This window comes from Ursus arctos, unplaced genomic scaffold, assembly GCF_023065955.2.
Source record: "Ursus arctos isolate Adak ecotype North America unplaced genomic scaffold, UrsArc2.0 scaffold_6, whole genome shotgun sequence".
Taxonomy (NCBI): domain Eukaryota; kingdom Metazoa; phylum Chordata; class Mammalia; order Carnivora; family Ursidae; genus Ursus; species Ursus arctos.
Window position 1 is genome coordinate 40,122,752 of NW_026623078.1, and position 25,287 is coordinate 40,148,038.

At 35.3% G+C, this 25,287-nt stretch overlaps 1 pseudogene; it reads right to left on the reverse strand.

Moving 5' to 3' along the window:
• LOC113252614 (40S ribosomal protein SA-like) overlaps positions 1-13,204 on the reverse strand; it is a 43,159-nt pseudogene extending 29,955 nt beyond the window's left edge.
• Between the last annotated feature and the right edge of the window lie 12,083 nt (positions 13,205-25,287).

Below are 25,287 nucleotides of genomic sequence, written 5' to 3' on the forward strand. Positions count from 1 at the left end.
AGGTAGTGTTTCATTGTGCAAGAATTTATTGTATTCATGCTATCTAGGAGAGAGGATTTGAGAAGTTAATGAGTCTTAAAGTTCTTCCACTGCCTTTTGAAGTCATGTCAATCTCAGATGTTGGCAACAGCACAATCTGCCAATATTCACAGCGCACTCACAGGATACAAGTTGCCTTTTATTTTGAAGGCATAAGTAAAAAATACGGACAGACATTTCCCTGGGGCCTGAACATGTAAGTTTTAAGAGTGTATGTTTAGGATGGGGCTGCGTTGTGCCGGTTCTGAGAAATGGCTCCTCAGTGATAAAGATTACCTGCATGTCCTTTTTGAAATCTATTTTTGTGCTTTTGTAATATGGGGGCACCTCTAAAGCATGGAACCATGTAGTGCCTTGTAGGCTTTGGTAAAAAGTTTAGATTTTATTTTAGATGGAAAATCTTTAGAGAGTTTTTAGCAAAAGTGTGACCTGATCTTACACCAATTTAAAAAATATTTTTCAGAATGCAATGTGAAGAATGGATTATAAAACAGCAAAAATAGAAACAGGGAGACCAGTTTGAAAGCTATTGCAATGGTGAGGTGGAAAATGAAGATGGTTTAGACAACAGTGACGGATATGGTAAAAGTGGCCCAATTCTGGAAATATTTTGAAGGCAAAACCCAAAGGAGTTGTTGGTTCAAACCTCCACACTTCGAAGATTATTTTTCTTCCCTTTGAAAGGGGATCATCTTTAAAAATTGGATTTATATAAAGATTAAACATGATAGTCCATGTAAAGTTATTTTTGTGATGTCTGGAATATAATACCCATGTCACAAATATTAACCATTAAATTACTTTTGAATCAATACCTAATAAAATCACTTTTCCCAAATATCTTTTTTCAGGCCTCTAGGTTTTTGCACATTTATCTTTCTATAATTAGAAACCCATTGATCCTATTCTTTTCCTGTCAAATATTCATATCTATCAAGGCTTTGACTACCAAAAAGCTTCCCAGTCTCAAAAGAATGAAGACAAAATACTGAAAATGATAGGAGATGGGTTGTTGTCTGCAGGACAGAAGATCTTAATCTTCACGAGCAGTTATCTATTCTACTAATTACCTTTTAATCTGAAACTGACTATTGGAATACTACACAATACTATTTCATTAGCAATTCATTAATTTTTTCTCAATCTCACCTGTATGCATGAATAAATCCACAAAAATAAAAACTAATCTTGTCAAGAGACTCATAATGATCTTTGCCTAACTGCTCCAGGAACCATCTCCCCTCTCATGAGGAAATATTCTGCACTGAACTACAGAGACTTTATATTGAATAGGGCTTATATATGCTACACATCAATACACTGGAAAATTAGACCTAGACTACATTATCACTATATGTTTTACAATTGGTTGAATTATAAATAATTCTCTATTATTGAGGTTCTGAATATATTCTTTCAATATTATAGAACTAAAGTTGTCTTTTCAAACAGAGGACAAATTATAATGCCTATTACATCCAAAACTGTTCTTTGGTTTTAACAGTCCTATCACTAATTGTGCAGTCCAAAGGGGATTTGCAAAGTAAAGATAATTTATCAAAGCAAGTGAACAGATGTGTTAATCAAAATGGTTGCCACCGTAATTACTGATTCAGTCATAGCTAGAGAAGAGGGAACTTTGTTATTTATTCATTTATTTAAATTTTTTTTACTGCAGCATTTTTTTTTAATTTTTAATTTTTAATTAATTAATTATTTGGCTAAGAGGAAACTTTAAACTTTGTGAATAATAAAAGCAGCTGGCCCTTTTTGGTGGCAGTTCAATTTAGTTTTGTCAGGAAAATACATGAGTCAGAAAGGCACTAAATTCTCAGGCAGAAACATCAAAAAGAATGACCCATGTTATTGAGGGGATAATTCTATTAGCCCATAAGGTAGACACAGAGTTGCAGAGAAGAAAAAATATATTTAAAAAGAATCACCAGTGATGCATGCTTTAATCTATTTTTAAATGACCACAGGAAATTCTCCTCTGATGAAGAACACTGATTTCTACATTTCATTGCATTTAGTTGCATTTAATGTTTCTTCTTTAATATATATCTTGTGCCTAACTCCATGAAAGCACTAATACTGTTTCATAAATGTTGATTTTTATCTATTTCTTCTGCTAGATTGTGAACCACTTATTGAAATAAGGAACACTAAAAACAGTTCTAATAAGGATACGAGTGGCTCACTTCTGGACATATTAAGTTTGAGATGCCAATGAGGTAGCATACCAGCCTATTTCACCAAATAGATCTTCCAAGTCTGGGATACTTTCATGTTTCCTTGTATGTTGATTATACACTTCAGATCATTTTATATAGTAGATGTTCAATAAATATCTGTCGATTGACTCAATCACTAATGAAAATTTCATATCTTAAAGCTGATTATTTCGTTCTGCAACTTAATAAAATTTACTCTAGCATCCTGCTTTCAAAGAAAGAGATCACATCATCATGATCATCATATAAAGTCGATGATCTCTTAGTGTCTACAAAACTTACTTTTGTTAACAGACTGCTATTTTCACTTTGATTACACCATCTAAAGAAATGTGTATTTCAAGAGGACAGTGTTCATGCTAACAAGTATAGTCACACTATATGTCAAGAAGTGCTGGGCCAGGTTGTATTCTTGCAAGCAATTTTCTAAGAAAGGAAAAGGAAATAGGGAGCGGAAGGAGGCTGACTCAGTGGGAGGCTGTTTGTTAATTAGTAAATATGTGCTGTACACATATTGAGCCATGTGGCTGCTTTTCAAAAAAGCAAAGTACATGGAGAAATTTCGGCTGTTTCCTGAAAATATGCTCACTCACACTTCCCCAATAGAGAGATTGTTTATAGCCTATAAGAACTGAGGACTTTGTTTTATTGAGAAGAAAGAGAGAAAATGGGGAAAGGGGAAGTAGGTATTAGGGAGTCATCTCAGAAGCAGGCTGAAAAACAGAAAATGTTTGTGGCTAAGAGTTTGTTCAACAGAAACAAGTAGAGGCACACTCTTACCAGAATGGTACAGTCACATTTTTTCTTCTCAGAACATTTGCAAAATCAAACTTGAGGACCGAATTTGTTTGTGGATGTGGTGGGAGGTTGGTGACAGTTGTTGGCACCCAGTTAAGTTTTCCTAGTATGTTTAAAACATAGACAGGTTAATCAAGGACTGTTAGGATCACCAGGGCTTGGACTGTTGTCCAGGCCCTTAGCCCATGACCATGTCACTGAGTTCATGGACTTTTGTTTATTTTCTCAACAAATATTTACTGAGACCATACCAAGAGCAAAATATTGTTCAAGGTGCTAAGAACACAGCAATGGGGAAAAAAAGAAAAAAAACAGATTAATGTCTCTGCCCTAAAGGAATTTACATTTTCCTGGGGGGAGACAGGACAATAAGTACATAAATAGAATTTTCAGATGATGATAGGTGCCATGAAGAAACTAAACTAAGGTGATGCAATAGGGAGTGACCTTGACAATCAGTAGAATAAAATCCTCTCCAAGGTGCCAGACCGGATCCATTAGAGCCCCTGTGGGGATCACAGACCACTCAAAATCCAAGTCTGTGCAGAAGACAGTGTATTCATCCCTATTGGACAACAGCCCTAAAGGCTCCTAACTGGTCCTAGACCTACGCTGGCTACAAAAGGCTCTTCATGATCCAGAAGCAACTGCTGTCCAATAGCTCTGAGTTGCTCTGAAATTATAGGCCTCTTTCAGCAGATGCTCTTGACTAAAATAACTGCTCCCTCCAAGCATGCCCTGATTTATGGCCGGCTTAGTTTTCTTGATTGCCTTAATGTTGTTGATATCAAATGCCACTTAACCTTGAGCCTCACCTCCTTTCTCTACTAGACTATCCTGCTTTCTTTCAGCAACAAGGCAAGCTTGCCTAATCCTATCTCAAGACTAAGTCTATCTAGTTGTAACTTGGATGAAACATGCTACTGACATGCCCCACAACGATGACATCCTGGCAAAACCCAGTCTTTGCTTTCCCCGTGCCAGAACCCAGGACTTTTGCCAACTTGCCTATTTTCACAAATGCTCCAGCAATGCTTTTTAAATATATACTATCTAGGATATTTTGCCAACTGAGGTTTAGATGTTATGCTTTGAACACTTGGTAGTAAAGGGTCCTGAATAAGATATCCAAACCGAGATTGCTAATTGGCAGAGAAAAACTCTACCCATCAATACCAAAAATGTCAACTGTCTCAGAGGCATACCTACGGGCACAAGAATTCAAACTAAGTGACAGAAAAAGTCTGACTTAGAAAGCAGTAGTGGTTACTGGAGCAGTAGCGTCAGGTCTGTGCCAAAATGGCTCAGGGTAAGGCAGAGGCTCACGTTAGAGTGAAGTTACTCAGGAACAGAAACTAAGAGTCTTTTAAAATAAACCTGGCTGCCTAAAGGAGAACGAAACATAGGCATGGATAGAAAGATGCAGAGAAGAGAAATGGTGCTGCCTGAGAGAAAAAATTTTAAAAAGGTGGTTTGTCTGAAGTTGTTTTTTCCAGCAGTTATGAGGCCTAGCAGTACTATCTATAGTTGGATTATGTGAGATTCTCACATAGTCTTCAAATTAACTCCCTTTTACCTGATCTATTGGAAAGTTTTTCTCAGCACCCTAGGCAAGTATCTTTGGAGTCAGAAGCTACATAGCCATTTCAGGGTATCTTGAATTCTTTGGTATAATGATCACTGCCCTGGCCTAGTAAGTCTTGGGGAGTTATTCCCATGCTACCTTGACCTGTGCCCATAGGTATACCTCTCAGACAGTTGACATTTTTTGGTACTGATGGGTAGTTTCTCTCTGCCAACTAGCAGGCCCAGAGTTCAGATATTTCATTCAAGACTCTACCACTAAGTGTCCAAAGCATAACATCTTAACCTCAGATTCTCAGAAAGAGAATTTGTTTGGCCCAACTGTGCTTTGAGCTGTTTTTCTCTGAGTTATCTGTCCAGTCGGCTGTGGTGAGACCCTAGAGTTAAGGATCTTAAGACCTGTGCTACAAACATGGCAACCATGGGTGTGGTCAGGGGAGAGATTTTCTTAGATGGAAGGCAGGGTGAGTCAGGCAATGAGCCAACAGGTCCAGTGACACTGTAAAGTCCAGTCATCACCCACAACTATCAATAAGGCCATACTTTCTAGGCCAGTGACCATAAAGAATCTCGTGTCTCCAACTTATATGAATGCTGAAATTGTCCATTGTTAGTGAGAATGTAGTTCTAAATATTTCCACTTTCCAAAGGCAAATCAGATTGCAGACATGCTGAAGACAGACATCTTGTAAATCTTGATCTAACAGAATTAATCTACTAAGCAAGAAGTTGTGAAGTAATGGTGAATAAGGATGTGAATAGCAAATAATTATAAGGGACTAGAAAATGGTGGCAGACTTGCTTGCACTTACATATGCTGGTTCTTCTCCCTAGAATGTCTTTCCTTCCACCATCTTGGCAAAGTCTCCTTCATTCCTCAAGACCTAGATTAACCACCATTTCATCTGGAAAGCCTTTTCTGACATGGCCCACTTTCTTCTCTTTTAGGCAAAGATCATCAGTCTCTCCTTTGATCAAATGCAACATGCATATCGTTTCAATTTTTATTTGAACAGTTCTCACGCTAACTTACATGGATTGCTTTACAACACTATGTCTGCAATGCTAGTTTAAGTCCCTTACAGGCAGAAACACTGTCTTACTTGACTGCAAGAATTCCTGGGCACCTAGCTCGGTGCCTGAAACAGAGTCGATATTCAAGAATTGTTGACTGAATGAGGAAGAGTAAAAGAAAGTGTATTATTGATTTGGCACAAGTGTAGTCTGAAGAATGTTCCAGATAATTGAAGTTCATACCTCCAGCAATCAACACTTAAAATGTTTTATAAAGATAGAAATCTTTATAAATTGTTTTACAGATTTTTCTGTCTCATTAAAAAAATGAAACATCATGAATACTTTCTAATTTATTCAAATTCCTTATTTTGAATCAATTATACTATTTTTTAATATAGTCTCAAGAAAGCTTAGTTCAGGTACCACCTTCACCAGGAAGCCTTCTCTAGCCTTATCCCATCAGACTTCACTAGATATCATCTTATATTATTCATAGAACTCCCTTGTATACTTCTTGCAATACTTTATGAAAATTACCTGCTAATTCACATGATTCCACTACTTCATATGGTCACACACCTCTGTTTTCCCCATTTGACACTGGGCAGGTCTGGAAAGGACACCCCATCTTATTCATTTTTTTCATTGCCAGGGCCACGCAGAACCCACTAGGTACCCAACAAATGTTGAACTTAAATGAACATAGTGGTGTTATAAGAGGGTTTTGAAAAGTGTAAAACTATTACTTTCTATACTAAATTATTCCCACTTTTTTCTATTTTATAAAATAGTATTAGAATTTTTTATATTGCTTCTGTTTTCTCTCCAATTATATCATGTTACTCCATCAGATTAACTATCTCTAGAAGGCCCTTTACATCCCTTTTACCAATCCAATGATTTCCAAATTTTTTTGATCACATATCTTGATCAGTAGAAAATATTTGAACCCACACCTCTACTAAATGAAAGTAAATTTGTGTATACATTTACACACATTTATTTACAAATTGAATGCATGTATTTTTATATTGATATTTTATGTATGCTCACAACCATAAGGGAAAAAAGAGAAAGATTAGGTAATAATAAAGCAAATATTTTTAAACTAAAGTGATATTTTATTATGTTTATCAATAACAAAAATTTTTTTGCTCATACTTTGTAGGATCATCTTATTTTAATCTTGCCATAATACTTAGTGATATAATATTTTGAGGGCTTGGATTCTAGATTTGATTGATGCAATGCTTAATTTTAATGGCCATCATAGATGAAAAAAATATTTCAAATGGACAAAGTAAATCTTAGTCTTCAGTTATTAAATTACAATACTCATTTTTTATGCCCAGGCACTAACAATATAAAACTTTTTGTTGAAATTCAAACAGGAAAGTCAGTTCTCCTTGATGTCATCTTGATGTAGGCATTGTGTTTCTTAAAAAATGTAAAAGGATTCAAAACTCTTCATTTGGAAGATATTTGGATAGGGTAGAAAATTCTATTCAAAAGTTATATTTGTGACATGGATGGACCTGGGGGTACTACGCTAAGCAAAATAAGTCAGACATATAAAGACAAATACCACATGATTTCATTTGCATGTGGAATCTAAAAAACGGAACAAACAAAACAAAACAAAACAAAATCCAAACTCATAGTTACAGAAAACAGATTGGTAGTTGCCAGAGGGGAGGGTGTTCGAGGGGGGAAATTGGTGAAGATGATTAAGAAATACAAACTTCCAGTTATAAAATAAATAAGTTACAGGAATATAATGTACAGCATGGGTAATATAGTTAATAATATTGTATTAACTTTGTATGATGTATGGTAACTGGACTTCTTGTGGTGATCATTTTATGTATACAAATGTGTAAAAAAATTTTTTAAGATTTTTTTTTTTTTGAGAGAGAGAGAGCACATGCACAAGCAGGGGGGAGGGGCAGAGGAAGAAGCAGACTCCCCCACTGAGCAGGGAGCCGATTCCAGATTCCAGGACCCTGGGATCATGACCTGAGCCACAGAAGACAGCCGCTTAACTAACTGAGCCACCCAGGCGCCTGGCAATGTATACAAATGTCTAATCACAGTTACACACCTGAAATTAATATTATATTGTATGTCAATTATACATCATAATAAAAAAGGTCATAAAGTTTGCAACTATAAGCATTCTTATAGGTTACATACTTGTATCAGTTTTCAGCCACAATATCACATATTATTCAAAATATTTTCAAACACTTGTTTTTCAAATACCTTTTCCATAATACCATTTTCCCCAAAATTGTTTACTTTCTCATTTACTGAAAAAAAAGTTTGCTTTATTTTAATGATACCTAAAGAATAAGCATGCTTGCTTTTAAATATTTGTTAAGTAGCACTTTATGGATAAATCTTTTGTCATCAGTGAAAAGATCAGCAAATTTTAAACACCTTTTTGTAAATAAAAAGTTTAATTTGTCTTTAAATTCCACAGCAGTTTTAAGTATTTTTCAATGAAATAACCAGTAAAAATCTCAATGGTCTCAAATATTATCATTGTTATTTCCTATTTAATTAAGTCATGTAAATATTTGACAATATTTTAAAGGCTCATGTTTTTATGAAATTAAGAACCCAAGTTGATGCACTTCTGGCTTCAGTTTCTCTGATGAAAGAAAAGCTTGAGTATTAATGATGCAGTTAAGAGATTTCACACATAAAAACATTACCTAGAATATTTTTGAATTTTCAATTGCTGGCAAAGCCTCAGCTCCATCATAATATATATTTCCCATAAAATATTTTTAAAAGAACTTCGGTAAGGATTTTCTTATTGCTGAGAATTTACCTTTTTCAGTAAATTCTTCTTTTTCTTTAAAGTTTTTCTTTAAATTCCAGTTAGTTAGCATATAGTATAGTTATTAACTTCAGGTGTACAGTAAATTCTTCTTTTAGAGGCACAAAATTGTGATCCATCATGAATTTTCTTTTTGAAATACGTTCTAGCAAATAGAATCTAAGACACAATAGAAATGCCAATATAGCCACCGGATTCTATCCCTACATAAATTCTAATGCTATATAATTTGTCTTACCTGTTTCTCAAAGTCTTCAGCTTCAGCAGTGTTTTCTATGTGTCTTCCAACACTAGTGACAAAGGAATGGATGTTAGTTTGTGGCTTATTGCTTCATGAATTATTCCAGTCTATTTACTCTGGAAGAAAAAACAGTTTTCTAAGCGCTTTTTTTTTTTTTTTTTTTTTTTTAGAAATTGTTTTTTCTTCCTTCAACCTTATTTCCATTTTGTTTGCCTTTGTGGAAGAGCAGCTTAAGATCAGTGAGTGGTTGTTCCTACCCTTTCAGTGGCCTGAGCAGTGGGGGCTGCAGACAAGTCTTCAGTGGCCGGCCGGGCGCTCCCATCTTCAGCAGGGAACTGCTGAATGGGCACAGAGGGCGACTGCACACCTTCACAGGAGTCTGCGACTTTGGGCGGAGTTGCCCTGAACTCTGGAGCTGGAGCGGTCCATTCACCCTGAAATTCCTCCTGGGCTACAGCCTTTCCAGCAGCAGCCTGCTCTTCCTTTTCAATCTCTTCAGGATCTCTATAGAAGTAAAGATCAGGCGTGAGCTCCCGTCTGTGTTCACGGGAAATGGTGCCACGCAAGCGCGGAACTTCCTGGGCCCAGCATCCACCCCGTCAGACCCCTTGAGCGAGCTCCCTTGTTGCCAAAAGGGATGGCAATGGCCACAGAGCGCAGAGGAGAGTTTGTGTTACCCACGCAATGGTAGGCAGGTTAACATAAGACGCCTCCGCGAGAAGCCGGTGGTCAGCTCTGGGATCAGTAACCACCAGAAGTCTCAGCTCCCGGAGGCTGCCTGGATCTGGGCAGTGACGTCTACAGGAACCAAGCGGCCAGCAATAGCCGTGGCTCCGGTCGCAGCAGCACACTTCAGCACGGCTCACTGGCCAGTCTCCCCGGATGATACGACATTGACAGGAGCCAGGTTTTCAATGGCAACAATGGTACAAGCAGCCAGCAGAAGCTTCTCCCAGGTTCTTTTCAGATTTATGATATAAATGCCATCACATTTCCTTTTATAGATGCACTGTTCCACTTGGAAATCAAGGTTGGTACCAGCTAAGTGGGTTCCTGCTGCAGGGAATTTGAGGACATCCTCCTCCTTCACTTGCAGGACGTCAAGGGGTCCAGATATTGTGAAAGATTCCTTTTAATTTAAGACAATGCCATATGGACCCCTCCCTGCGTGGAGTGGAAAGCCCAAGTGGTCTTTTTTAATAAGTAAACTTCTAAATATTTGTTATTGAGTTTACTAAAGTGTCACTTTTGAAAAACTTCTGAAAAAATTGCACAAGATTGTCCTTATGTTTTGGATGCTTAGTTTTTTAATCTCTTGCTAGTCATGAGCTCTCTCAAGGCACAGTATATGACATGAGGATCTCATTAACAATAATAACACAAAAAATCCACACTTCAAAAAGCTTCATCGTAACTTTGAATCTGAGGGGAGGTGACTTTTTGTTATATCTGAATAAATCTTTTTTAATACTGTAATTGTCAAAAAGCTTGCAGCTAAAATTTTCTTTTTAGCCCAATTGTGCTTGTATTATTAATTTTATCTGCTGTTCCTTTGGAGGATTTTTAAGTCATTTGTCCATTTCGTGAAGATTAGTTTAAGTAGAACTTAAAGCAACCCAGATAACCCTCAATGCTTCATGATGAAGAAATGGGAGGAGGTGCTCCTTTGTTCTGGGAAATGCAATTCCCACTCCTTTGCTTCCATGTGATACCATGTTAAATTCTAACACCAGACATTCACGGGCTACAGACTGTGATGGCCCGTTGTCAATATTTTTTATTACGTGGTAGTAAGAACTAGCTTTTTTAAAAATTAATTTTAAATAAGTAGAAGTTTTAATATTTTCTTCCCAAAGTACAATGAATAGCCTGGTTCTCCCCTGAAGTACATATACCTCACTTTGGAGTAACTGTTCTAATGTTTGGTTGAATGAGAAAACATGCTAACGCTTTGGAAGATTTCCATCAGCTGAAGTCCTGAGATTCTTATTATCTTGAGCATCAGAATGTATCATTTATTATTTGGTATTATTTTTATTGTAAATATATTTGTCTTGTCTCCTCAGCTAAATTATAAGTAACTGGAAGTCATGGTATACTCTTTTCTTTTATTCTTCACATTACCTAGCACAGTTATGTGTCTCGAAGATATATGATATGTATGTTTTCTTGTGCTAAATGTTTAGCTTCTCATATGCTATTATCTTGTTTCCCTGAATCGCAATTTATGAAAGGGCAGGAAATTTTTTACTCTTCTTTGAATTCCCCACATCTGCCGCATACCTTACATGATCTTTCAATGAATATTTGTTGACTAAAACCAGATAACCAAATAGATTTGACTAATAACCTCATTTTTTTTACACAGAAATTAAACCAATAAACTATGGATCAGGGCTCTAATAAAATTCATTTATTCTTTCATTCATGCATTCCATCAAGTAATGTTTATAGTGTATTTTCTATGTACCACACATTAATTACAACTGTGGCATAGCAAAACAGAAAGTAGAGAACACAAACTAAAAATACCATAAAGTAAACACACTATACGATCATCATAAAATCACCCATCTTTAATAGAAGCTAAAAGAAGCTGTTACACACTCTCATAAAACTATTCGATTTTATATGTAACATCCAATGTGCTTGTAAATTATTAATTCAGTATTAGTCTGTTTTCCTCGCTGGAAAGTAAGTCCCACTGAGGCTCAGACCAGGTCTGGCTTGTTACTACTCCACCCTGCGGTGTAGCACAATGCTGGCACATAATCAAGTATTCAATAAGTATATCTTGGATGAATGCATAGATGAATGTATGGGGAGAAAAACAATACTGACAGCATACATTTTAAAATCCAAAAATGGGGAGAATTATAAAACAGAAGATTAAGCTTTTATTGAAGACAATTTGAGAAAGGCAAATTATTCGAGAAGATTACTCTATGAGTAAATTTAAAAAGAATAATTTAAAAGATAAGTTTCTATTGGATTTTGGCAAAGGCTGACAGGTTCAAGAATTCAGTAATTTGCTTAACAAATATGTACTGAATTCATATAAAGTTTCAGGCACTGTACTGGGTGCTGAGATACAGAAGAGTAAGATAAACTTGTTCTCTGTCCATACGGAATTTACAGATATGTAGAAGGTATTAAAAGACACAAAGATTATTCTTCCAATATGTAAAATAAAACAAAAATCTCTATTATCAAAAATAATTGCATGTTTGATAATACAAGCGAATACCTAACAAGTCTTTGATTATATTTTGGCATACATATATATTTTGGTTATATATGTGTAACTTAAGGTCCCACATTATGTTCTGTGGTTTCATGTATAACTGATGCTGTTCCACACTCTAGATGATTGTTCATGCTTTGCTCCTTGTTATAATCCTTTCCCACTTAAGGTCTTCTTTTACTTCTCCAAATCTACTTATCCTTTAAATATCTTGGACAAACACAGCACTCACCCGCCATCTGATACCCCCTCAACCACCTTTGTGTGCGTGACCCATCATTGTACTTATAATAGTATTTATTTGTCTGTCATGATTTGTCTGTCTCTTTTCTGAACTCTAAGGACCTCTAGGGCAGAGGCTAATTTTCACTGATTTTGTGTTTATAACGTCTACTACAGAATAGATGATCAATAAATCTTTGTTGACTGGAGCTGAAACTCCTATTTTCTATTCAGAAACCTGTATCTATCGAATATGAGTAGGACTTCACCTGACAGCGTGTATTTCCAAGATTTCTTTAAAAGGCATTCTACAATCTACTAGTCATCAGGAAAAATCATAGCTACAAGCATTCACAAACCTGATTACATTTTCATTTCTTCTCACCAACAACTTAAATCCACATAAGAATTTGAGGCAGAGAATGTAATGTATCTTTACCATCCTGATCACATAAAATCCATTTATCTTCTTAACACTTGAAGCACCAAAAGACTGCATAATAAGCAAAGTCACACTATTTTTGGCAAGTCTCGTGTCTAAAGTGCCGCTAAAGTGCCACAGGGGAACATTCTCGGTACCATTGCCACTCCTGGGATAATAAATGAATTTCTCCAGAGACAGAAGAATACAAAAAGAGTTATGAATATATGACAATACCATCTGTGAATATTAACTCTGACTTGGTACCTCAGATACATAGTGAGGTCCCTTCATTGATTAATTATTACGTTGGTATCTCTGTATTATCTGTTGCCACAATAATGTTTCATAACAAACCACCCAAACCCAGTGTCTTAAAATAATAAGCATTTATTTAGTTCATTACAGGTTGTCGATATTGAATAATTTAGCTGGAAGCTTCTTCTGATCTCATCTGGATTTCCTCATACATCTGAGGGCTGGCTGGCAATTGGCTGAACCAGGGTGGCCCGAGCTCAGATGTCTGAAACAACTTAGCCTTGTTCCACATGTCCGCCATATCCTTCCTGTAGACCAGCTGGACATGTTCCCATAGCAGGGCAGAGGGGAAGAGTGAGCAGGCCCAATCATGCAAGAAGGCAACAAAAAAGCACATGCACCTTTCAATAAAGCCTCTGTTTGTGTCATGTTGGTAAACATCCTAGTAACCAAAACAAGTCACATGTGCAAGCACTGAGTCAGGGTGAGATGGAACTTTAAAATTATAGGAAAAACATTGTGGATTCAAAGAAGTCATTAAGTGGGGTCATTAACACAACCAATCTATGGGCATCTGGATTCCTGAACCTACCATGATACTAAATTTTAAAAACCTATGCAAGAAAAATTGCATGACATTTCCATATAATGAATTCTGGGTATTTCAGAAAGTAGAATTCTCTAAGAAATATACTACAGTGTTTTATTTTTTTTAAGATTTTATTTATTTATTTATTTGAGAGAGAGAGAGTGTGCACAAGTGGGGGAGGGGGGTAGAGGGAAAAGCAGACTCCTGGAAGCAGGGAGCCTCATGTAGGGCTTGATCCCAGGACCCTGACACTATGACCCAAGCTGAAGGCAGCCACTTAACCAACTGAGCCACCCAGGCACCCTAACTACAATGTTTCAAAGTTTTGAATTTTATTTGGAATTTGGCATTCAGTTTCACAAAGCTATAGATTTTTAAAAATATATTCTCCATCTGACATACTCTCATCAAATATAAGGGTAAAGGAAAACTATGCAATAATAGCAATCATAAACTACAAGTGATTTTGTGAAATCCAACAAAGTAAAACTATTAAGACAGATAATACAGAGGGTCCACTAAAGAAGGAAAAAATATGTAACAGGAAAATATGTAACCTACAAAGATTGTGTACACGTGCACGTAAGCACATACACATACACACGTGAAATATTAGTCAAATCTTCTGAATGAATATTGAAAAAAATTGCTTAAACTAGAAAATTGGACCTAGCAATACTCTAAGAATATAATGGCATCAGTTAGGTTTTTCTGGCAGCAAAAAAGCCATATGTAGGTAACTTCAGTTGATATGCAGGGACATAGGCAAAAACAGTCTCTCAACAGTCATACGGTCAGGCATCCTGAAAAACTGGAATGCCATTCAAGATACATAGGTGCTCAGTGTCTCTGTAACTACAGTGATCCAGCCGGGGTTCCTGTTCACCCTGTTGTCCCTCAGTAGCAAGCACTGCTACTTTCTACTCTAGGTTCTCTCCCATATGGCTAAACTTTTCTCTGCTTCTGCAATGACTGTTTCTATCTCACTGTCACTTCCCTCTACCTGTTTTTACTTTTACGTCTTGACTTTGGATTACTGTGTCATTCTATAAAGACTCTCTGTTTCCATGCCATCCTGTTACCTCTATCTCTCTGAGTGTCTAATTCTGCCATCACTTTTCGGGAGTGTGTTGGCAAAGCCCTTATTCTATGCCATGTCCTAAGCTAAAGACTAATTTTTAAATGAGTATCTGTGGCTCCAGAACCCATCATTGTTCTGTTCAGCTATTGTCCAGTGTTAGTGCTATTGGGCAAAACGAATCCCTCGGTTGAGGCTGTAAGTATTCCACGCACCCTGCAGCCTCTCAGAAGAGGGTAGCCTAAATGTCAAGTGCTTTCAATAGACTGTCTAATATAAAAGCACCACAAACAAGAAAAGACGAATCCAGGAATGCAAAGATATATCACTATGAGGAAACCTTTATTAATACAATGCTAGTGTGTAGTTTTATTTTCAACACCAAGCAATTCTCCAATTCTCAGGGGACACTGACAGGGTATCTGACAACTGAACTCAATTCTGAAATTATCTACCTGGATATCAAATCCCCTAGTTTATAAGGTGAGGCTTTTAAGACCGCCCCCTGATCTTCTACAGGTGCCATTTGCAAGTCCAGGTTGTCACCTGTTTTTCTAACCTACTGGCTAGAGATTGGAGGTTCCCATGATTCCCTCTTTGGGTTTGATTAATATGCAAGAATGGCTCACAGAACTTTGAAAAATGCTTTACCAGTTTATTATAAAAGAATATAACTCAGGAATTGCCAGATGGAAGAGATGCATAGGGCAAGGTATATGGGAAGGGATGTGGAGCTGTCATGCCCTCTGCAGGTGTGCCACTCTCCCCAGATCTTCATGTGTTCACCAACCCAGAAGCTCTCCAATCCCTGTTCTTTGGGTTTTTATGGAGGCTTCATTATATAGACATGAGTGATTAAATCATTGCTCATTGGCAGTTGATTCAACCTTCAGCCTCTCTGCCCTTCTCAGAGATCAGGGGAATGTTCTGTTGTTCTTGTTTTCAAATTAATCTATAGGTTTAGTGCAATTCCCAACTGCAATCTTGAGGAGTTTTCTTTAATTAGACAAAATGACTAATATAACTGATAATAAAAATCATGTGAGAAAAAAAACTAGAAATTTTGAAAAGGAAGAGTAATGAAGAACATTTCCCTTAAAGGTAGCCTGTACATACACCCTATGGTTATATCCTGTGATGTGTGTCAACCCTCTGTTATGATTGCTTCGTTCATTTAGTTCACACCTGTGCTTTACCAGTTGTTAAGCATTTGTATATTAACCCTGCTTATAGGTATTAAACTATATTCTATAGCTATAGTATTTAAAAGTGTGATACTAATGGTTGCAAAAATAGAAAGACAAATAAAAGGAAGAGAATAGATGGCCCAGAAATAGATTATTGTTTAATTGAATAAAAAAATCTAATTTTAATATTTCATACTAGAATTTCCCTTGGGAAAGAAATCCTTTTGTTGAGAAAGATAACTTAATATATTGCTCAAGGGTAAAAGGTGAGAGCCTAGAGGCATAAGCTGGAAGAAGATAATGTAACAAAAAGATAGACAAACTACTTTGCCCAAAAAATTAAAAATGAAAAATTTGTATGAAAAGAGAGTGAACAGAGGAAAAATCTCATGCTTATGGAGAGAGGTGGCCAGTGAGAAATTGCTGGCTGTAGATTGGTTGAAGGCTTTTTGACAGCAGGGAGTTTTTAAGATCAATTTTATTTATTCAATTTTTCTTTTTTAAGTTTTTATTTAAATTCCAGTTAGTTAACATAGTGTAATATTAGTGTCAGTAGTAGAATTTTGTGATTCTTAAGATCAATTTTAAAGTATTTGCAATGCCGCATGAAAATCCCCTTTGTCTCCCTCTAACTCTCAGTGAAGAATGTTACATACAGAGAATAACTTCCATGAGTGAGGGTTTTTTTGAGGGGGTGGGGGTAGTGAGAAGGAATCCAAGAAAAAGAGTCTTGAAATTCATGTCTAGTATGAGGCAGAGAAAAGGCCAGCCACGTGGGATGAGATGTATATAAAGCAGAAGTTAATTAGAAGCTGATTCACAAAGCCATAAGAGACCATGTGAATATATTCTCTTGGAGATTCAGAGAATTTGTAAGAGGGAGATTGGACTTCTCATAGGATGTTGACTAAGGGGTTGGAGGCAATTTTATTTACATGTCAAAGGGTAAGCCAAACTTAACTGACAACTGGGTTAACTAGTACATGTAGTAATTCAGCCTGTGATAATAATAATAATTTTTAAAGGCAGCTTTATGAATCAGTGGGAAAAGAAAGCATAAATGAAGGAAAGAACCCACCTTTTATTATAGGTTTAGCTAGGGAAGGATAAAGTCTTACCTTAGAGTTTAATCAGACAATAATTTGTATAGTCAAGGGATCATCATTAAGAGTTACAAGGCTTAGGACCTACTCTATGCTAGGCTCTGTCTCAGGCACTGGGGATACAGTAGTGAACATAGTAGATGAAACAGCTGCTCTTAAAAACTTTTCATTCTAGAGGATGGAGACAGCCATTTTTAAAGTGAGGGGCATACATCTTAGTGATGCGCTATCTTTAGTATGCTGAAAAATATACTTTGAACACAGAGAAAATGAATGAAGAGAACATACATGGTCAGCAAATTACATGAAAAACTACCTCAAGGTAGCAAGGAAGATGACCTTGAAATTATGGAGTAATTAATTTGTGTTTTAGAACAAGGCTCAGCAAACCTATCCTGCAAAGGGCTAGTTAATAAATATTTTAGGCTTTGTATATCATATAGTCTATGTTGCAACTACTCAGCTCTGCTATTGTAGCTCAAAAGTAGCCACAGACAATACAAAAGCAAATGAGCATATGCCTATCTTGACATAGAAGTTTACTTACAAAAATGGGTGTCAGTTTGCAGGCCATGGTTTACCAACCCCTCCTCTAGAGTTAGGCTGCCTGTACTCAAGTTTGACTTCACCCGTTACTGGATAAAAGACTGCACAAATTACCCAAATTCTCTAAGGTTCATACTTTGTAAGAGGAAAATGAGATAATACATATACAGTGGTTTTTTGGTTTTTTTTTTTTTTTACAGTTCCAGGCTCATAATAAATTCTCAAAAAGAGTCACTATTACTAAACTAATGTTTTAGTTATTTATTTATAGGCTCTGATAATAAATTTTGTCCTTGATGAGTGCATATGTGCATACTTGTGTTTGTATGTGTATGTATGCATGCATGGAAATGTATGTTTGTGTGAGACTGACCTAATATCCATGTTCTGGATTATAAAAAGATTTAAGTGTAAATCACACTGGTGAAATAGTCACCAAAAGTGAAGGTATTGGAGTTTTCATGGCCACAGTAGACTGAGTGTCAAGCTCACCCCACCTCCTGAGACAATTCTACTAGACTTGGAGGACCAAAAACTAACATGAATGGAACTTCTGGGGCCCCAGAACATTCCTCTAGACTGAACAACTTATGCTTGGGAATTGTACTGCTTCAGGAGTAGTAGTAGGGAATGACTGAATGGATATTAAGGTGAAATTAACCCCCTAAATTGAAGAGACAGAAAATATAGTTTGGGAAGATTACTGGATTTTATGGAGTGGAGAACTGGAGAGGAGAAAACAACATGAAGAAAAAATATTGAATCTTACATGGTGCCTCCTTGAGACTGCTATTGAATACAACTGACACATGCATAAGGGGAAACCCTTCAAGGCTGGACAAAATAATGGACCAGGGAGCTATAATAATTCGCAAAGTTCACAAACAGCTCGGAGATGTTTGAGTCTGGCCAGCCAGATTCTATGACCCTTATTGAATACCCAGAGTATAGTCTACTCTAAATCAGCTCACTATAAAAAGCTTAAAAACAAGACTCAAAAGAATCTAGCTGATTATCAAGTAACTTAGTTAATGTGACAAAGTTTTGAAATTAAGCATTTTTAAAAAACAAACCAGCACTCAGCAAGCACACACTGACTGTCCAGCAGGCAGTAAAAAATTACTACACATGCAAAGATGCACAAACATGTTTCTCACACCAGAAGAATAATCTGTCAATAGAAAAAAAAAACCTGTGAGATAATATAAATGATAGAATTAGCAGATAGGAATGATAATAGAGTTATTATAAACATGTTCAAGAATTTAAAGGAAAAATAAATATAATGAAGACAAAGAAGATATTTTTTAAAATACCAAATGTATTATCTAGGGTTGAAAAACAAAATATCTGAAATAAGAAATTTACTAGATGGTCTTAACAGATTAGGTACAACAAAAGAAAAGATAAGTAAAATTCAAACAGAGCAATAGAAACCATTCAAACTGAAGTGCAAACAGAAAAAAAGTCTCTAAAAACAAACAAATTAGAATATCAACAACAAAAACAGAGCCTCAGGGACCTATGGAGAAAAAAAAACCCTAAACAGTAATAATGTAATATATGTTATATATGTTTAATTACAATATGCATAATTGGAGTCCCAGAAGGAAGAGGGATAAGCAGGAGGTAGGAAAAAAGCATTTGAAAAAATAACAGCCCAAACTTTTCTAAATATAATAAAACATATAAACCCACAAATCCAAGAAGCTCAATGAATCTCATGGAGAATAAGTCACATAAAGACACGTACTAATCAAATTGCTCAAAACTATTGATAAAAAAGAATTTTAAAGGGAACAATAACAACAAAAAAGGAGCAAAAAACCTCCAACAACAACGAAAAGGTGTATTACTACAGAGAAGCAAAAATTTTCAATTATTTCAGACTTACCAGAAACTGCAGGCTAAAGGACAAAGTACAACATCTTTAAAGAATCAAAGGAAAAAAACAATCAAAGTAGAATTCTTTACCTAGCAAAAAAATTCCTTAAAAAATGAAAGTGAAATAAAACTTTTTTGGATAAATAAAATCTGAGATAATTATTATCAGTCGAACTTTACTACAAGAACTATAAAAGGAAGACCTTCAGGCTGAAGGAAATTGAAATCAACTTGTAATCCGGATCCACACAAGAAATGAATATCATTGGAAACATATATATGTGGGTAAATATAAAATGTTTTTTATCTTTTAAAAGAATGATTCTTTAAAGTAAAAATGCTAATAATGTATTATAGAAGATATAATGTGTAGAACTTAAACTTATGACAAGAGCACTAAGAAAAAGAAGGGAGAAGTTAAAGTACACTGCTGTAAGTTTCTTACATTAAATATGAAGTGGTATAATATTATTTGGAATTAGATTGTGTAAGTTAAAGATGCATTCTATAAGCCTTAAAACAAATACTAAAAAACTACTAAGAGCTATAGCTAATAAGTCAGTAGTGGAGATAACATAGAACATTAAAAAATGCTCATCTAGGGGCACCTGGGTGGAGCAGTCGGTTAAGCGTCTGACTTTCGGTTTCAGCTGGCATCATGATCTCATGGTCATGGAATCAAGCGCCACATGGGGTTCTGTGCTTGGTGCAGAGTCTACTTGGGATTCTCTCTCCCTCTCCATCTGCCCCTTCCGCTAGTGTCTCTCTCTCTAAAATGAATAAATAAATCTTAAAAAAAAAATACTCATCTAATCTATTGCAATGCAGGAAAAAAAGAAAAAGAAGCAAGACGAGATGGTACAAAAATAAAAGAAGTTTTAAAAGACAAATAAATGTAAAGCTAATTGTATCAACAATCATAAAATTTAAATGGTCTAAACATTCCAATTAAAAGGCAGAGATTGTCCTGACTGGATAAAAAAATCAAGGTTCAACCAATGATGTCTACAACAAAACTACTTTGAAATATAAAGATACAGATACATTAAAGGTAAAATATGGAAAAAGATACTACACAGACACTAATCATAAGAAACCTGAAGTGGATAAATTAAGATTATTATTAATTCAAAACAAATAAGACTAACAAATTATGAGGGAAATTTTGTAAGATAAAGAAGATAAAACAATCCTAAATGTATATACACCTAATAATAGACCTTTCAAATACATAAATAACTAACAGAACACAAAGGTAAAACTGGGGCATTCACAATTATGGTGAGAGACTTCAATATTCCTCTTAGTAATTGATAGAGCAAGGAGGTGCAATTCACTAAAGCTATAGAAGGCTTGAAAAATATTATCATTCAACTTGACCTAATAACCATCTATGGAACAATTTTCATTTCCCCCCACAACAGCAGAAAATATACTATTTACGTGCAAATGAAAAATTCACCAAGAAGCCTGGGGATAAAACAAATATCAATAATTTAAAAAGATGGAAATAATAGAGCATGTTCTCTGACCATCATGGAATTAAATTAGAAAACAATGACAAAAAGATATCTGGTAAGTTCCTAAATATTTGAAAGTTAGGCAACATACCTCCTAATACTTCATGGGTCAAACAAGGAATCACATAAAATATCGGAAAATATGTAGGACTAACAAAAATAAAATATATCAAAATTTGGGGGATTAAGCTAAAGCAATGCTTAGAAGGAAATTTATGCCCTAAATGCTTATGCTAGAAAAAAAGTAAGGTCCCATGGTGCCTGGCTGGCTTAGTCAGAGGAGCATGCAACACTTGATTTCAGGGTTGTGAGTTTGGCCTTATGTTGGGGGTAGAGATTACTAAAAAAATAAACAAGAACTTAAAAAAAAAAAAAAAGGTAAGTTCCCAAAGAAAAACGTACACTTTAAAAGACAGAGCAAATAAGCCCAAAATAAGTCTAAATGTGGCAATAATAAAGATGAAAGCTAAAATAAATGGACAAGAAAATGGACAAATTAATGAAACCAAAGCTTTTGCTTTGAAAAGATCAAACTGAAAGACCTTTAACTAAACTGATGAAGTGAAAAAGAAGACATAAAGTACTAATATTAGGAATAAAAGATAAGACATCACTACAGTCCTACAAATATTAAAGAATAATAAGGGAATATTATTAACAACTTTAGGTCAGTAAATCTGACAACTTAAATGAAATGGAAAACTATCTTGAAAGACAAATTACCAAGACCAGTACAAGAAGATATGAAAATTTAAATTGCATTTTATCTACAAACAAAATTAAATTCATAATTTAAACTCTCACAAAAAGAAAACTCCTGCCCCAGATAGCTTCACTGGTAAAATCTTTCAAACATTTAAGAAATAAATAATAAAAATCTTACACAATTTCATTCAAAAGTAGATAAGGAGGTTACATTTCCAAGCTTATTTTATTAGGCTAGCCTTACCCTGATAACAAACCGAGACAAAGACACAACAAAAAAACTACACCAATATCCTTGATGAACTTAGGTTCCTTAAAGTCTTTTAAAATCTGGCAAATAGAACCTAGCAATAAGTAAAATGTCTAATACACCATGGTCAAGGTGGTTTCTTTCAAGAATGTAAGGTTGTTTAAACATTTGAAAATCAATCAATTTAACCCATCAAATCAAGATGGGTTCATATCAAGATGAATCCATCAAAAGTTCATCTCAACAGATGCTCCCTCCTAAAGCATATGATAAAATTTAACACTCATTCATCATAAGAACTCTCAGCAAACAGGAAAAGAAGGGAACTTCCTCAACCTGGTAAAGGGCATATACAAAAAAATCTATGGATAACATCATACTTAATGGTAAAACACTGAATGATTTCCTTAAAGTCAGGACAAAGGCAAAGATGTCCTTTCTCACCATTTCTGTTCAGCCTGTGCTGGGTGTGCTAGTCAGTGCAATAAAGCAAGAAAGGAAATAAAAGCATACAGAATGAAGAGGAAAAAATAAAACTATTTGCAAAGACATGACTGTGTATGTGGAAACTCTCAAGAAATCTATAAAGTATTAGTAGAACTAATAAATTCATTAGCAAAGTCTCAGAGTTCAAGGCCAATATTCAAAATCAATTTAAATATACTATGAATGAGACATTAGAAAATGAAATTAAAAGTTAACAGTTATAATAGCATCAAAAGCATGAAATACTTAAGGATAAGTATATGCAATACCAATACTATAAAAAATACTAAATATTGCTAAGAGAATTTAGAAGCCATCTACACAAACTGAGATCTATGCCTGGGGATTGGAAGATTAAATATTGTTAAGAGGCAATTCTTCCTAAATTGATCTATGTATTCACAATCCCAAGGAAACTCCTCAAGGTATGTTTTAAGAAAAAATTATTGAGTTAATCCTAACATTAGGATTTATGTCCTACTTTATGTCTTCTTTTTCATTTCATCAGTTTAGTTAAAGGTCTTTCGATCTCTTCAAAGCAAACGCTTTGGTTTCATTATTTGTCCATATTCTGTTTCATTTATTTTAGCTTTCATCTTTTTTATTGCCACATTTAGACTTATTTTGGGCTTATTTGCTCTCTTTTTTAAAGTGTACATTTTTCTTTGGGAACTTACCTTTTTTTTTTTTAAGTTTTTATTTATTTTTCTAGTAGTCTCTACCCCCAACATGAGGCTCAAAGGATTCTCTAACGAAGAACCTGGAAGAGTCAAAATTATTGTGAGAAAAAAAGAACAAAAGTGGAATATTTATACTTCCTGATTTTCAAGACTTTCTAAAAATTACAATTAATCAATATAGTGTGAAATTTGCGTAAAGACAGACATATAATTAAATGAAATGGAGTAGAGAGTCCTGAGATAGACATTGAAATTTTACTAAAATTGCCAAAGTAGTTCAATGGGGAAAGAATTATCTTTTTAATAAACGGTGTTGAAACAACTGTGTATCTATTTGGAAAAAAATAAACATTGACTCTTTTCTCACACCATATGCAAAGACTGATTTTAAATGTATTATAGACCCAAATATAAAAGCTAAAATTATAAAATTCAAGAAGAAATATTAAAAAAATCTTCATTATTCTGGAGCAGGTAAAATTTCTTAAAGATGTTACAGAAAACATAAGCCACAAAACAAACAATTGGTAAATTGAACTTCATCAAAACCTTCTGTTCTTTAAAAGACATTGTTAACAAAATGAAAATGCAAGTTTATCTGTTTCTGTGTAAAAAAATTCTTCAAAACATAGTGGCTGAAAAACAAAAATAAACCATTATCTCTCACAGTGTTTGTGGATCAAGAATCTGTGACTTGTGTGGCTGGCCATTTCTGGCTTGGAGTGTCACATGAGATTGCAGTCATCTGAAATCTTGTCAGAGGCTGGAGGAGCCACTTTCAAGGTGCAGCCCATAGCTGGCAAGTTGTGTTAGCTGTTTATCAACGGGCCTTAGTTCCTCTTTGTGCGAGTCTTTCAAAATACTGGTTTTCTCTAAAACAAGCACTCAAGGAGGGCAAGATTGATGCTGCAATCTCTTTTATAACCTAGCCTGAGAAGTTACATACCATCACGTCCAATATTTTCTCTTGGTCACCCAGGTCAGTTATATAGAGGAGGGGGCTCTACAAGAGTACTGATACCAGGAGGCCATGATCAATGGGGTTCATCTTGGATAGACATATAGTTTATATATGTTTATATATATAGTTTGACCACCAAAGTAAATCACAATCTGGAAAAAAAGATTTTACACATATATATCTCATGAAGGATTGGTATATAGAATTATATGCAGAATAGACAAAAACAATATGAAATGGGGAAAAGATCTGAACAGATACCTCACAAGAGAAAATATACAAATGGTCCATAAGTAAATGAAAAAATGCTAAACATCATTAGTTCTCAGGGAAATACAAGAGAAAACACAATGTCTTACCAATACACATCCACTAGAATGGCTAAGAGCAGGAAGGACTAACATTTCCAAGTGTTAGGAAATGGAACAACCGGAACATACATTGCTGGTAGGAATGTGAAATGGTACAACTACTTTGGAAAGCAGGTTGGCAATTTCTTATAAGGTTAAATAGAACAAACATTTAAAAAATTTGGCAAATCCATGCAATAGAATAGCAGTGAACAGTAAAGAAGGAACATTGCTACACACAACAATAGGAACAAATCTCTAAAACATGCTTAACTACAGAAGCCAGACACAAAAAAGCACACAGTAAATGATTCCATTTATACCAAGTCCTTGAAAAAGTATAATTATTATCCAGTGGTAGAAAGCAGAAAGCCAGGGATAAAACAAGGCAAAGCAGCACCCAAATGAACAAAGGATATGAAGCAAACCCACCTTTTTCATAAGTACATGTGAAAGAGGGAAATTCTAAGGTGCAGGGAAAACAAATTAGCGTGAGGTTCCTCACTTTTGGCACTATATTGCCATTTGTGCCATTTGGCACGGTATTTGCCATAATTCTTCATTACTGCAGGGATATGTGTGTGTACTATCTTGTGCACTGGTTTCTACCCACAAGACGGCAATGGAAATCTCTCCCCCTACCTCCCCATCAGTTGTGACAATCAAAAATATCTTACAACATTGCCAAATGTCCCCTGGGATGCAAAATTGTCCCCAGTTGAAAACCGCTGACTTAGTGTATTTGTTATCTATTGCTGCGTAACAAATGATCCCCCAAATTTGGTGGCTCAAAACAATAACATTTATTATCTCATAGTTACTATGGGTCAGATATTTGAGAGTGACTTAGTTGGAGGGTCTGGTTCAACTTTTCTAATGTGGTTGAAATCAAAATGTCTGCATCATCTAAATGCCTGACTGGGGCTGGAGAAACTGCTTCCAAGATGGCTCAATCACATGGAGATTGGCAGGAGGCTCAGATCCTTGCTGTTATTTGGCAGGATATTCTGTTCCTTGTCATGTGGGCATCTGATAAAGTTACCTG